Here is a 17,088-nt window from a genome sequence, read left to right on the forward strand (position 1 = left end):
TGTTACTATCCCTCACAAGTCAAGGTGCCAGACTTCGAGAAGTATAAAGGAAACTCTTGTCCCCGCAGTCACTTGGTGATGTACGCGCGGAAAATGTCCATGTATACTGACAATCAGAAGCTGCTTATTCATTTCTTTCAGGACAGCCTGACTGGGGCCGCTCTGAAATGGTATATGAATTTGGACAGTGCGAGCATTCGTACTTTCAATGACCTGGGTGAAGCGTTCATCCGGCAGTATAAGTACAATCTGGACATGGCCCCAGATCGTGATCAACTCCTGTGCGATGACACAAAAAGAGAAGGAAACGTTCAAGGAGTATGCCCAGCGTTGGAGGGAAGTGGCTGCCCAGATTGTCCCGCCGTTGGAAGAAAAGGAAATGACCAAAATATTTCTGAAGACCCTGAGCCAGTTTTATTACGAGAAAATGGTTGCAAGTGCACCAACAGACTTCACCGAAATGGTCAACATGGGGGTACGATTAGAGGAAGGTGTCCGAGAGGGACGTCTGACTGGGGAAAGTGCCCCTGCCGCAAGCAATGCCAAGAAATTTGGAGGCCACTTTGCGAAGAAGAAAGATCAAGAGGTGGGAATGGTAGCTCATGGTAAGCCTCAGCAGAATTTCACCCCATATCGTCAGGTTGCGAATGCCGCATCCACTATCCCAAACCCATCATATCACCAACAAAGGCCACATTACCCCTACCCATACCCTCCACAACAATACCCTCCACAACCATACCCTCCACAACAATACCCTCCACAGCAATACCATCAGCCACAATACCCTCAAAAACAACAAAATCGCCCGCAGACCCCCCAACAACCATATCACTCACAAAACCGCCAGAAAACAACCTTTGATCCAATCCCGATGAAATATGCTGACTTACTCCCCGCCCTGCTCGCCAAAAACCTTGTCCAGGTCAGAACACCCCCTCGTACACCAGATGTTTTACCTCCCTGGTTTCGTCATGATTTAACCTGCGCTTTCCACCAAGGGGCCCCAGGTCATGACGTTGAAAACTGCTATGTCCTGAAGAATGAAGTGCAAAAACTAGTCCGGGCCAACTTGCTATCCTTCAAAGATCAGAATCCCAATGTTCAGGCGAACCCTCTGCCGAACCATGGACCTGCTGTCAACATGATACAAGATTGTGATGAAGACGGTGTCATCCTAAACGTCCAGCACGTTCGAACTCCCCTGGTCCCAATACATATCAAGATGTGCGAGGCAGCTCTGTTTGACCATGATCATGCAGCGTGTGAAATATGTCCTGTGAATGTAAAAGGATGCCCGAAGGTACAAGAGGACGTACAAGGGTTGATAGACAGCAGAGAACTTATCATCACGAGGAAGGACAAAGAAGTGTGCATCATCACCCCCGAGTTTCAGCGGTTGGAAATAAGCTATAACAGTGGGGAATCAACTACTACTCCACTGGTGATTAGCTTGCCAGGACCTATGCCGTATGCTTCTCTAAAAGCGGTCCCTTACAAGTATAGTGCCACGATGTTGGAAGGTGGGCAGGAGGTGCCTTTGCCCTCTCTAACTCCTGCGATTTCTGTGGACAACATTGCTAGTGACGGTAAAGTTCTAAGGAATGGACGTGTTATCCCCACATTGTTTGCAAAGAAAGTGAATGATCCGGCAGTTAAACAGGCGACAGTGAATGGCCCCGGTACAAGGAAGGAAGTAGGCCAATCCAATGGGACTAGCAAGAATTCTGATCATGACGAAATTCTGAAACTGATCCAGAAGAGTGAGTATAAAGTAGTAGACCAGCTGTTGCAAACTCCCTCTAAGATATCCATTTTGTCTCTGCTATTGAACTCAGAAGCACACCGTGAGGCTCTAATGAAGGTGTTGGACCAAGCTTTTGTAGAGAGGGACGTGACTGTTAATCAATTGGACAGTATAGTAGGAAACATTACTGCCTGCAATAATTTAAGTTTTAGTGATGAAGAGCTTCCTGAGGAGGGGAGGAACCACAATCTGGCGTTACATATATCGGTGAACTGCAAGTCAGATGCTCTGTCGAATGTACTTGTGGACACTGGTTCCTCATTGAATGTAATGGCCAAATCCACATTAGATCAACTTTCCTACCGGGGGCCTCCCATGAGAAGAAGCGGGGTGGTTGTCAAAGCGTTTGATGGATCAAGAAAGTCTGTTATCGGGGAGGTTGATTTGCCCATTACAATTGGGCCGTTTGTTTTCCAAATTACATTCCAGGTGATGGATATCCAAGCCGCATACAGTTGCCTTTTGGGTAGGCCGTGGATCCATGAAGCGGGGGCCGTGACATCCACTTTGCATCAAAAGCTGAAGTTTGTCAGAAATGGGAGTTTGATCACTGTGAGCGGAGAGGAAGCCTTGTTGGTTAGTCATTTGTCAGTTTTTTCCTTTATTGGTGCTGATGAAACAGAAGGAACCTCTTTCCAAGGCCTGACTGTAGAGGGTAAAAAGCCAGAGAAGAATGAAGTATCTTTTGCTACTTGGAAGAGCGCACAGAAAGTGGTGCAGGAAGGAACAGGTGTAGGATGGGGAAAAGTTGTGCAGTTGTTAGAGAGTAAAAACCGCGAAGGACTGGGATTTGCTTCTTCTGCAGGATCCGCAACGAACAGTGTTGGATCAAGCTCCATTACTAGCACCTTTTGTAGCGCCGGGTTCATCAACAACTCGCCAGAAGCCAATGCTGTCTTGGAAGACGTTCCTGAAGAGAGAGTACTTGCATTTGTCACACCTGGAAAACTTGTCCGCAACTGGGACGCGGTTGACATCCCTTCAGTAGTTCATGCATCAAAGTAATGTGTCTTTGTTTTCTCTGTTTGTTTGTTTTTCAAAAAGATCCTTTCGTCTTGCCCAGGACGAAAGCGCAATCATGTAGGGCTGTTTTGTTTCAAGCACTACTCTTATTAATGGAAAATGTGGTTTATCCCAATATCTATACTTATTGCTCTTGCTGGAAAATGGTAACACAAAAAACCCAAAAAATATTTTATTTTTTTGTTTTCTGATTTCAATTAATTATAAAAAGTCTGCATTGTTCACTCATTTTCTAAAGTCAATCATCAATCATATGCAGACTAGGCATTTATGAGCCCTTTGAACATAATAACCCTGCACTCTCTCCCAACTTCGAATCTCCTGTCTACGAGGCTGAAGAGGAGGAGGATGATGAAATCCCGGAGGAACTTGCTCGGTTATTGGAATATGAAAAGAAAACCATTCGGCCTCATGAGGAGGTAGTAGAGGTGATTAACTTGGGAACCAAGGAAGATAAGAAGGAAGTCAAGATTGGGGCGTCGCTTGAGGCAACTGTCAGACGAAGGGTGATTGAATTACTTAAAGAATATGCCGATGTGTTCGCATGGTCGTACCAGGATATGCCCGGCTTGGATCCCCGTATTGTGGAGCACCGTTTGCCTTTGAAGCCCGAATGCCCACCGGTCAAACAGAAACTGAGAAGAACTCGCCCTGACATGGCTCTCAAGATCAAGGAGGAAGTACAGAAGCAGATCGATGCAGGTTTTCTTATCACATCAGAGTATCCTCAATGGTTAGCCAACATAGTGCCTGTTCCAAAGAGGGACGGCAAAGTCAGGATGTGCGTTGACTACCGGGATTTGAACAAGGCTAGTCCAAAAGATGACTTTCCTCTACCTCACGTCGACGTATTGGTTGACAGCGCTGCAAAGTCCAAGGTCTTCTCCTTCATGGACGGTTTCTCTGGGTACAATCAGATCAAGATGGCTGTTGAAGACAGAGAAAAGACATCTTTCATCACGCCTTGGGGCACCTTTTGCTACAGGGTAATGCCCTTTGGGTTGATAAATGCAGGTGCCACTTACCAAAGAGGCATGACCACTCTCTTTCATGACATGATGCACAAAGAGATAGAAGTGTACGTGGATGATATGATTGTCAAGTCAGGCACTGAAGAAGAACATGTCGAGTACTTGCTGAAGATGTTTCAACGGCTGAGAAAGTACCAACTTCGACTGAATCCCAACAAATGTACCTTTGGTGTTAGATCTGGAAAACTCTTGGGTTTCATTGTCAGTCAGAAAGGTATTGAAGTAGATCCTGACAAGGTCAAGGCCATTAGAGAAATGCCGGTTCCACAAACAGAGAAACAAGTGAGAGGTTTTCTTGGGCGTCTAAATTACATTTCTCGTTTCATCTCGCACATGACAGCCACGTGCGGACCTATATTCAAGTTGCTTCGAAAAGATCAAGGGGTTGTTTGGACCGAAGATTGTCAAAAGGCTTTTGATAGTATCAAGAATTATCTGCTAGAACCTCCAATTCTTATACCTCCAATTGAAGGAAGGCCTCTGATTATGTACTTGACTGTGTTAGAAGATTCTATGGGCTGTGTGCTCGGACAACAGGATGAGACCGGAAGGAAAGAACATGCCATCTACTACTTGAGCAAGAAGTTTACAGATTGTGAGTCCAGGTACTCCCTACTTGAGAAAACTTGTTGTGCACTAGCCTGGGCTGCCAAGCGTCTTCGTCACTACATGATTAACCACACCACCTGGCTAATATCCAAGATGGACCCGATCAAGTATATCTTCGAGAAACCCGCTCTGACAGGAAGAATTGCTCGTTGGCAGATGTTGTTATCCGAGTATGATATCGAATACCGCACCCAGAAGGCAATTAAGGGGAGTGTTCTTGCTGATCATTTGGCTCACCAACCAATTGAGGACTATCAACCCATCAAGTTTGACTTTCCTGATGAAGAGATTATGTACTTGAAGATGAAGGATTGTGATGAACCATTGCTTGGAGAAGGTCCAGATCCTGAGTCTAGATGGGGTTTGATTTTTGATGGAGCCGTGAATGTCTTTGGCAATGGAATTGGGGCAGTTATTATCACTCCTGAAGGTAATCATCTCCCTTTCGCTGCAAGGTTACAGTTCGATTGCACCAACAATATGGCAGAATATGAAGCATGTATCTTGGGCATTGAAAAAGCCATCGACTTGAGAATCAAGAACCTTGACATTTACGGGGATTCAGCTCTCGTAATCAACCAAATCAAAGGAGAATGGGAAACTCGCCACCCCGGCTTGATTCCATACAAAGATTATGCAAGGCGTTTGCTAACCTTCTTCAACGAAGTGGAGCTTCACCACATCCCTCGTGATGAGAACCAGATGGCAGATGCGTTAGCAACTTTATCCTCCATGTACGAAGTGAGTCACCGGAATAATTTGCCAACAATCAGAATTCAGCGCCTCGAGAGGCCCGCTCACGTGTTTGCAGTCGAAGAGGTTGTTGATGATAAGCCCTGGTTCCATGATATCAAGTGTTTCCTTCAAAGCCAGGAATATCCACCCGGAGCATCCAACAAAGACAGGAGAACTTTGAGAAGATTGTCTGGTAATTTCTTCCTAAATGGGGATGTTTTGTACAAAAGAAACTTTGACATGGTACTACTCAGGTGTGTAGATAAGCAAGAAGCAGAACTTTTGATGCATGAGATACATGAAGGCTCCTTTGGAACTCACTCCAATGGACATGCAATGGCTAGGAAGTTGTTGAGAGCAGGTTACTACTGGATGTCGATGGAAACGGATTGTTGCAAGCATGCCAGGAAGTGCCACAAATGCCAGATTTATGCTGACAGAACTCATGTACCACCAACTACACTTAATGTTCTTTCTTCTCCGTGGCCCTTCTCTATGTGGGGCATCGATATGATTGGTAGAATCGAACCGAAAGCTTCAAACGGACATCGTTTCATTCTAGTGGCTATTGATTACTTCACCAAGTGGGTTGAAGCAGCATCTTATGCAAATGTGACTAAGCAAGTTGTGGTCCGCTTTATCAAGAATCAGATCATCTGCCGTTATGGTGTGCCCAACAGAATCATCACAGATAATGGAACGAACTTGAATAACAAGATGATGAAAGATCTGTGTGAAGAGTTCAAGATTGAGCATCACAATTCTTCTCCTTACAGACCTCAGATGAATGGCGCAGTTGAAGCTGCAAACAAGAATATCAAGAAGATAGTGCAGAAGATGGTGGTCACATACAAAGACTGGCACGAGATGTTACCGTATGCTTTGCATGGGTATCGCACTTCAGTGCGTACCTCAACAGGGGCGACCCCCTTCTCTTTGGTGTATGGTATGGAAGCAGTACTCCCTGTGGAGGTTGAGATTCCATCAATGAGAGTTCTAATGGAGGCCCAGTTATCAGAAGCTGAATGGTGCCAAAGCAGATATGATCAGTTGAATCTAATTGAAGAAAAACGCATGAAGGCCTTGTGTCACGGACAACTTTATCAACAGAGGATGAAGCAAGCTTTCGACAAGAAGGTTCGTCCTCGTGTGTTTCAAGAAGGAGATCTTGTGCTCAAGAAGGTTTTATCTTTCCAACCCGATTCTAGGGGCAAGTGGACGCCTAATTACGAAGGCCCATATGTCGTCAAGAGAGCTTTCTCTGGTGGTGCACTGACTCTTACAACTATGGATGGGGATGAGCTCCCTCGTCCCGTGAATGCGGATGCAGTCAAGAAATACTTTGTCTAAAAATAAAAGAACAGCTCGGTAAGTCGAAAACTCGAAAGGGCGGCTTAGGCAAAAATGAGCGTCTCGGTGGGTCGAAAATCCGAAAGGGCGGCCCAGGCAAAAATTAGAGACATCAAACAGAAAAATAATTAGCCTGATAGGTCGAAAACCCGAAAGGGCGATCTATGCAAAATTTAAGGATCAAAAGACAAAGTAACTGCATCGAGATGATCTTCGTTCATTTGGGGCACAATGGAATGTCAAGGAGACCCTGAATCTGAAGCATCCAAATAGTGGAATTTAAGGTTGTCAGAGGGAACAACGGTTATTGTGTTCAATGAACCTTCGATTTATACTTACCATTTCCAAACTTTGTAAGATCAGTGGAGCCATGCCATTGGCAGGTCACCACTCTTTCAAATAAATTTGAGCCTGTTGCCTTTCATTTGGAATTCTCATTTATTCAGCTTATAAAACCTTTCCTTTTTTTTATGGTAGCATTTGAAACAAAATATTTCTCAAAATCATAAATTTTCTTTCATGTCTTTTTTGAGAAGCACAAACAACAAAACATTTTTTCTTTGAACTCGTGAATAGACGAAGGGTGTGTCAACAGCTACCCTGAGAATGGATAAACCTTGCAGGTTGCACGTGGTCAATTGCTTTTTTTCAAAAAAAAAAAAAAAAAAAAAAAAAGAATAATAATAAGCATGACCACAGAAGCACTAGCTCTTCTACCATGTTTTTTGGATTGGCACGTTCTCCCCAAGAAATGTTTATTCCCCATCAGTTGCTGCGGGCTTTACCCCGTCACTATTTTGATATACCCTGGTGGCATCATCCCCATTGAAGATTGCCGAGTGTTTGTGATGCGACGTCGGGTCACTTTCAATCTTACTTGTCCAATCTTGTTCCATCAAATCTATCATTCACACAATCATACAAGTCAATCCTCCATACAGTCATACAAGTCGTGTCGTCATTCAGACATTCATACATATACACATTCATGCATATACAATAAAGACAATATCATGCGTACATGGCTGCATTAACCATCATGAGTCTTGCTTCATTTATCTTTTCATTTCAATCAATCATGAATAATTTGTAACCTTCTATTTCCCCAAGTGTCATCCCCAGTGTGTCTGATCCAAAGATGTCACCCTCTCTCCGCCAAGTGGCAATTTCTTTAATGAACAGCTTGTGCATCATTTGCCTCTGTTTCATGTCATCAGTTGACTAGTTCGGCAATAACCCGAACAATTGACATTTATCTTTGTTTCTTGTCAGTTGACTAGTTCGGCAATAACCTGAACAGTTGACATTTATCTTTGTTTCTTATCAGTTGGCTAGTTCGGCAATAACCTGAACAGTTGACATTTATCTTTGTTTCTTATCAGTTGACTAGTTCGGCAATAACCCGGACAGTTGATATTTATCTTTGTTTCTTATCAGTTGGCTAGTTCGGCAATAACCTGAACAGTTGACATTTATCTTTGTTTCTTATCAGTTGGCTAGTTCGGCAATAACCCGGACAGTTGATATTTATCTTTGTTTTTGGTCAGATTGACTAGTTCGGCAATAACCCGAACAGTTGACATTTATCTTCGATTCTGGTCAGTTGGCTAGTTCGGCAATAACCCGAACATCTGACATTTATCTTTGTTCCTTTGTCGTCAGTGGCAGTTCGTCGTCAACCCGAACAGCTGACATTTACCCCCAGTAAAACCATGTGATCCCCAGTCGGACCCCTTTTCTTTAACAAAATCGGGTACCATTTGGTTTTGTTATTCCCAGTCGAGCCATTTACCTCGTATTGCATTCATACTTGCATCGCAAGCATTCGCAACATTACGTGCATAACAGTGCATTCATAGCATTTTGTAGTTGAAATTGGTCAAAAATGGTGTACTCTGTATTTAAATCTCTTCGACCCGTCGCTTTAAAAGTTTCACTTTTAAATCTCCGTAACGAAGAGACTTAAATAGGGGCATCTGTCATACCCCATTTTTGACCCGTTTTATTTCTTTTTTTTCTCGTCTTTTAAGCCGGAAATTTCCATCATTTCAGATGAAATTTCGGCAGGGAGGTATTTTAAAATACCTCATTTTTGTTTTGAAGACGCCCCTTTTTTTATTTATTTATTTACCTTTTTTTTTTTATTATTATTATTATTTTTTTAGTTATTATTTTCTTCTTTTTTTTTTCCTTTTATTAAGTGTTTTTATTATTTCCGTTTTTTATTAATATCTTTATTAGTATCCTTTTTTCGTTTTTATTTTATTTTTATTTTATTTTATTTTATTTTATTTTTGCTGTTTTATATTTTGTTTTTTTTTTCCTTTCCTTTTTTTTCCTTTTTCTTCTTTTCTGTCTCTTTTTTTGGTCCAGGCCCAGAGGGGCTCTTCGTTTTTTACCCTAATTATGTCCTTTAAATGCTGCATTAATTACTGTGCGTGTCAGAGAGCGGAGTGAATACGGACAGTCAAAGCGCCGGAATAGCCAAGCCACCACTAGCCACCACTCAACACAGCCTCCCTCAAGCCACCGAAAACCACCAACACAGCCTCCCTCAGGCCACCACCCACCACCGTTTTCACAAATCCGTACAAATCAACCATAAAAAAAAACCAACAGAAACGAAATCTGAAACACATTCAACACCACAGATTCGTATTCCATAACCACAAATATTCGTACCCCAATCATCACACAGACCACGGAAGCCGAACCGGCATAAACCAAGATAATACTAACCCAGAACCATACACTACGCGGTCCTAACTCACCGGTTACCAGCCCAAAACCGTTTCAACCCAACCAAACACGAAAGAAAAGGGTAGGATTCTACCCGCTTTAAGTTTAGATCTAGGCTTGCTGTGTCGCATTTTTTGAAAACGAACCTCAGATTCATAACGAGTGAGTGAAGAGGGTTCGAGAGGTAAAAAAAGGGGGGGCTTGAGCTACTCCGGCACGGTGGCGCCGCCAGCGGCCGCCGCGCCGGAGGGTGTTCTTGGCCGCTGAGAACCTCGGAAAGGAGGAGAGAGAAGAGAGAAAAAGAGAAGAGAGAAAAAGAGAAGAGAGAGAAAAAGCTTTTGAAAAATGAAAAAACCGGCCCCCTAGCCCTTATATAGAGGCTGGACCGGTTTGGTTTTTTCCCTTGAACCAAACCGGTCCGGTTCTCCCCTCTGGCCCGTTGGACTCCTCTCTGGCCCAGTTTCTTTTTCTCTTTTTCTTCTTTTCCGATTCCTACTCTCACCCCCCCTTTTCCTTACTGCACCCCCTTTTTTTTTTTTCTTTTTTTTACGCACCATATTTATTTTATGTCTTGCATTTTTATTTTTACGCATCATATTTAATTTTATGCCTCGCATTTTTATTTTCTTTATTTATTTTCCAGCACCATATCTATTTTACGTCTTGCATTTTATTTTCCAGTATCATATTTATTTTTTTGTCTTGCACTTTTATTTTCTTTATTTTATGTACCCTATTTATTTTTGCCTTGCATTTTTATTTTTATGTCTCGCATTCTTTTTTAGCATCATATTTATTTTCTGTATTGCATTTTTATTTTCGTTCCATTTTATTTTCAGCATCATACTTATTTTATGTCTTGCATTTTTTATTTTATTTTGTTTATTTTTTATTTTATGCATCATATTTATTTTATGTCTTGCATTTTTTATTTATTTTTAGCATCATGTTTATTTTATGTCTTGCATTTTTATTTTCCTTTTTTTATTTATTTCCAGCATTATATTTATTTTTATGTCTTGCATTTTATTTTCTTTATTTATTTTATGCACCATATGTATTTATTGTTTTGTATTTCATGCATTTTATTATTTCTTCTAGCATATTTATTTTAATGCATTTGCAATTTTTATTTATTATTGCCAATTAGAATGTATCTAGGTCCAATGTAAATGTAAATAAAAAAAAAAAAAAATGAGAATCTGCACCGACACTCACATTTATTTTTATGTTTTCTGCCGAGGACGATCATGTAATTTGAACCGCATCCGAGGAAAAGGACCCTCACTTGATCCAACGTCATTTTAAGGATCCGGCGCGTTTAGACTTATCTTTACATAACTAGAGATCAAAAAAAAAAAAAAAAAAAAAAGAGAGAAAAGTCAAAAACCAAAAACTTTCCATAATCAAAATTTCAAAAAAAGGGGTCAATCTTTTTCTTTCTTTCTTAATCAAATCTTTAATCAATCTTTAATCAATCAAAACATTTTTTCTAATTTAAAATCAATCGAACTCACTTCTTTTATTTCTTCTATGCCTTTTCGGCCTCTTACCTTGTCTAAACTCTTCTTTTTTCGAACTTTAAAATCAATCAAAACCAACCACTCGACTTTCTACCCCGAACTACATGATTTTGATCCCATTCGGGTATGTAGGCAAAAGACTTTGTCTTTCCAAATCAATAAAAATAACAAAAACATTTCTTCTCTTTTCCTTCAAACCTATCTCTTTAATCTTTTCACACTTAAGCATTTATTTCCAAACAAATAATCAATTTAGCATAAAGATAAAATAAGCAAGAGGTTCCTATAGAGTACTATAGACGTTTAGGGTGCTAGTACCTTCCCTTTGCGTAACCAACCCCCGGACCTTTGATCTCTTAAAAAATAGGGTTTTTCGAGCTTTCTCCCTTTTCTTCGGAAAAATAAAAGATCGGTGGTGATCTTAAAAATTGCGAGTCAATGCTAATCAATAGCTTGATATCCAAAAATCACCGCGACACTGCTACTAGCACTTCATTCTCTTTTGATATGTTGTGATCTACCAGAAGCAAGAACAAAGCCCAATGATGCAACCAATACCACCAGGGAACCAGCTACGGTCCCATAGCTCACAGAAATGGGCCATTCCAACAAATAATATGAAAACTATGTTAATGCTATAAAACAACACATCAAATGAACGATATCATTTGAAAATCAATTAGAGAAGCAGTCCATCAGTTTATACCACCATAACAATCTAACAGGTTTTGGGTTCGGAGAACGAATGTTTTATGCTTCAGAAATATAAACAATGTCAAAACACAAAACAAATGAATTTGGTTATCTTAAATTACAATCTTTTCACATTCTAGATTTGTGTATGATCTAACTTTCTGTTAGTAATCTATGCCAAAAACAAAAATGACAATAAAATTAACTAATGGCAAAGTTCATAGAGCGATAGACAGCTGTTGTCTGTCATGCTATTAAGAAAAATTCCCTTTCCAAAAAAAACCTCAAAAGCATGGTGGTAATGGTGTGAGAGAGGTATACTTCAAAAACATTTAATCATAAACTCATGAAGGAATATAAATTATTGAAACATGATCACAGATTTAACAAGTAAAATAGGATTGATAAAACGCTAATAATAATAATAATAATAATAATAATAACTAGTGAGAAAATGTATTGAGGCTTATGAAATAACAAAACTATGGTGAGAACTGCTATTCCTGTTTGCTCTGAACAATGGTCAATGAAATGATGAATTCAAAGACAAAGGATTAGAAAAGGGAAATCAATTACCTGCTATGGCCTCTCCTAGTCAAGAGACATTGGCCAAGCCCCAAACCATGCTCCAATAATTGCTCCATGTGCTGGTAAACAAATCAGGTACTCTATAGATCCTTTTGGCCTAAAATAGTATCACAATAATAACAATATTGTAATTTAAAGTAACTAATTGAAGGACCAAAATAAATATACAGAGCTATCAAAAAAGTAGTTCAACATACAACATTAAATATATTTTCCAGAATCCCAATAAAAGAAACTTTACATAACCAAATATGTAATGAATTAAGAAATTATTTGCTAGAAGGATCATACTTTGTTTGTGAAAATATACGTCGCCAGTCAGCCCACGATAAACCAAGAACACATGACGCTGGAATTGTCTGCAATAACACTAGATGTGAATTTATAAAAGTATACATAAACATGGGGCCACAGTTTAAAAAATGTCTGTCCTGACAAAAGTTGTAAACTTGTAAATCATTCAGGGAAAAAAAAGGAAGAGAACTGATAAGAAAACTCTGAAAATTAATTTCACAGCTAGAAAATATAGTTGTTAACATTAATTGAAAATGGTGTTTGAACTTTTAATTGACATTGGAAGTCTGAAAGTTATGATGATAAAACTCAATGACTTTCACTTCAACATATGTTGGCCGGCCGCTATACTTTTCTGAGGTGAGATGATTAGGAGCAAGAACAAAACAAAGGCTAAAATCTGGAACCTTCCACAGTCAAATCAAATGTAACTTGTACATGATCAAGGAGACTAGCATTTGACAAATTTATGGGGGTTTCATTTTACCTTTTAAAAGATTAAGCTAATGCCTTAGTAGCAAACACGTTTTCAAATAGACATGTAGTCCAAACCATCTTTTTTTAATTTTAACTTTAATAACTAATAAGACAAACATTTGCATAAATGGTCAATTTTTTTTTTCAAACAGTAAAAAGTAAAGGAAAAGAATATGCAGACAAAATGCAAAGTATCAATAGTCATATAAATGCAGAATATATATGAGAGACAAGTCCAATCAGAAACACCAAAACAATCTCCAAGAAGCTGTAACGGTAAGCAAGAGAAGGGCAATGAAATAGTCACTCACTGTGAACACAGACATCATAAGAGCCCAATTTACAGTCTTGGGAAGATACATGTCCCAAGTAAATTTGCAAAGTCACAACATGCTCTAGTTATTCGTAGAGATCTTCAAAGTCAAAACTGAAAATACATATTTGAAGACATAATAGAAGAGGCTAAACAGTTGCAGAAAAGATCACATATTTAGCTTAAAGGAACAAATGAACAATAGTAATTACACTTAATCCTTTATCTCATCAACAACAAGCTCCATGTGGAAAGTTCTAAGAAAAAACACTACTCTACAAACAACTAATTTAACATACTAAAATGTAACAGGCGACCCGACAACGATAGCTCCTAAAAAATTTAGTAGTGCCCTTGCAAATTGAAAAATACTACTATTAAAAAAATTAATTTTTCAAAAACTGTTTTATTAGTAAAATTAAATTTCCACCCACATTTTTAAACCCATACCACACTAATCCTGAAGTTGCAAACTGCGTCATTAGTCATTACAATGATAAATATTAGAATGTAGATTTGAGTCTAACGAAATCCTACAAAATGGACTTCTAAGTTCAGGACGCCAAGTCTGCAAGACTAGATATATACAGGTGATTCAATAACGGTCTGATAACGAGTGGCCCAATGGGCCTAACAATAATAACTATGATAGACTCAGTTACAATGTGGGTTTGAGTTTAACACAACCATCTTATACACACTATTTTAGTCGTATAACTAGTTGATGTCTCCCCAACAATAAAAAAAGTACCAGAAAATAAATAAATAAAACAATGTTTGAACTCACCAACAGGAACTCCTAGAACCCCTCTCCCAACAGCTCGCAGGTACTACAAAGAACAGAAGTCACACGACAAAAACTTTAGAATAACCCCAGAAATCATAGAATTGCTTGATTTTAGAGAAGTTAAGGAACACGCGTTACCATGCATTGCTTCCGATTTTGTCGATATCGACTGTATATAAGGGTCACAATGGGGAGCTCTGTAATCTAAACGACGTGGCAGAATGAGAAAATGAGAAAGGAACTAAGAAAAGTAAAAACAAAAAGAAAATTGAATTGAGAGTAACCAGAAGAAGAAGAGTGAGAGAGGAGGATGAGTAACGAGTTCGATAGAGTAGGCAGTGTTCGCAATCCAGAAGGCGAAGGCCAAGCCAAGCACACAAAATGCGTTGACTATAAGGGCTTCTGAGGATGAGATTGGTGGTGGCAATTCCACGGTTAAGGTTGTTCATGACTTCGTTTTCTTGTTGCTTTTTCGACAATTCATGGCGGAGGATCTCCGCAAAGTGAAATTTCGAATAGAGTTGAAGCAGGGAAGGAGAAGAAATCGCGATTACTGATGGGCTTCACCAAATCACAACACGCTCAAGAGGGAATTACTATGGGCCGACTTTTTTTTTTCAAAAATGCCCTTAATGACGAGTAGAATCATGACTTCCTTGTGTAATCATTCTCATTCTCCCCTTAATATAATAAAAATATGATTTCGTTATATAATATATAATGAAATCATAATTCTTTTGTATATTTATTTTGTCATCCCAAACATAACAACAGAATCACGATTTCAATATTTTTTGACACCTATTTATCATAATGGAATCGTGATTCTGTTGCTATATTTTTTCACAATACAAGAGAATCATGATTCCGTTGTACTATTTGAGGTGAAAAAACTAAACGAAATCATGATTTTATTGTATTTTTTTAGATTGAAAAAATAAAAAATACATTTTTGTGTTTTTTATTGATTGAACACCTGCAACAAAATGTATTGACTGAATCTAAGTGTACTATTTTTTATGATACGTATTGACTAAATGCTACATTCTTTTGATACGCATATCTATCATATTAAATATAGACATAATCTAAAACGTTTATTTTGTCGGTGTGATCTCAACTGTTGTTATGGCTCAGAAGAGAACAATAGATAATCTAATATAAATAATAGTAGGAATTTGATGCAACTAAACACCTTTGGTTGATATTAGGAGTGACAAAATAGGTCTAGCTTGAGAAGCCAACGTGTTAATTTTTTGTGGGCTGCGTTGGGGTTTCCAACCCACCAATCCATTTTAACCCACCTTATGTTGACCTGCCAAAAAATGGGTTGAGGGAAAAATAGGGTAGACCAGCCCGCCAAACTTGTTTTTTTATAAATAAAAAATTGATATTTTATACATATTTAATTTTTTTGTCTAAATAAGTTATTATTCAAAATTTAAAGTAATACATGCAACTTTTATTAGTATTTATTATGTAATATACAAACGATAAAACTAATTAAAATATATATTATTTTATTTCTTATATTTTTGTCTTTGGCGAGTCAACCTGCCAACCCAATCATATATGGTGCGGGCTTGAATTCTCATCCCACTTTTCTTATGCGAGGTGGGTCAACGGTAAGCTGGGCGGGTTAACCCATTTTGTCACCCCTAATTGATATTCACCATATTGTTGAAAACATGGAGAGTATATATATTATTTTGTATTGTGATGGTGACATGATTTCATCATCTGAATAAGTATTGTTTGAATGCCTTAGTGGTCTTAAAGTCGTCACAATAAATGAGAACATGTCACTTGATGCTTTAAGAAAAAAAATTATAGAAGCCAATGAAGGAGAATTAGAAGATGACTTTGAAGTTTATAGTTTTGAAGAGGATTAGACGTTGATCTTTGTTAGTCAGTTATAATGTTTGTTATTAGTGACATGTTTGTTTTCTTCTAATACTTCAAAACTTTGTTAGTGTATTTTATTTTTGTTGCTATATGGAAGTTTGTTAGTTATCTAATTTCCATCCATCCCAATATTTTATTAGATTATTTATGTTATAATATTATTTTTCTATATATAGATATGTCATTAGGTGGCGCTGACCCTCCTCGACCCCCGTCACATGACTCCAGTGGGAAAAGGGACAACTGTGAAGAAAAGACGATACATGGTTAGACTATTACCACCTCGAGATAGTCTGACATCATCTACCACATCTCAATCTTTTGTGTCTTTCCTAGTTAGTGTAACGACCCGCCTCGTCGTTACGATATCAACACTCTAATATGCGATAATTTAAATTTTTATAAAAAAAAAACTCCCTTAATTTGCTTATGAAAATAGAAGTAATTTTGTCCCAACATACATTCGCTAAAACATACCCATTTACTTGGGTGAAAATAGAAGTAATTTTGACATGGTCTTTATTAACAGTGTCATCTCAAATCAATATCATCATAATTATCAGCATCACCACATATCAATTAAAATCCTCAACAGCAACATCAACCATAAATTGCATTCTACACACATATATTTCTTTCATGCCTGAGATTCACACTCCCCAGGTCTTCAAACAACACAAATCAAATAAAGACATCAATTTCATTCATCACAATAAATATATATCGCATTCCATTCGTCAAAACATAGTTTTTCCTGAAAACCAGCATGCAACATCAATATCAAATGTATCGCATCCCATTAGTTAAAAACATTATTTCTCTCGGAAAACCCACATGCACATCAAGGACAATTATATCGCATCCCATTAGTTAAAACATCATTTTCTATAAAAGAAAAATCAGCATGCAACAGGGACATGCAGTTATTCTGATAGCTAAGTTCCCTGACCTTAACTACGGTGTTAAAACGGTAAATTTTATAATAAACTCCCTTCACCTATTGTGAGCTACCCACGGGTTCCTCTTCACGTCACTTGAAGTTTTCTTTTTCATCCCCGCTCGTCATTTCCACGTAAGCCTCTACCAAGCCAAAACGAAGGAGACTTAATATGGATTTCCGAAATAAAGCTAGTGACAATGCTCTGGGTCAAACACCCACATCACTACATGAAAGTGCTGAGAGCATTTCGGGTTTTACAAAGGGACATCATTTT

At 38.6% G+C, this 17,088-nt stretch overlaps 2 pseudogenes; one reads left to right on the forward strand and one right to left on the reverse strand.

Moving 5' to 3' along the window:
- The first annotated feature begins 208 nt into the window (after positions 1 to 208).
- Positions 209 to 6,561, forward strand: LOC114367684 (annotated as a pseudogene).
- A 4,748-nt stretch (positions 6,562 to 11,309) lies between these two features.
- Positions 11,310 to 14,453, reverse strand: LOC114366846 (annotated as a pseudogene).
- Between the last annotated feature and the right edge of the window lie 2,635 nt (positions 14,454 to 17,088).

This window comes from Glycine soja, chromosome 9 (assembly GCF_004193775.1).
Source record: "Glycine soja cultivar W05 chromosome 9, ASM419377v2, whole genome shotgun sequence".
NCBI lineage: Eukaryota > Viridiplantae > Streptophyta > Magnoliopsida > Fabales > Fabaceae > Glycine > Glycine soja.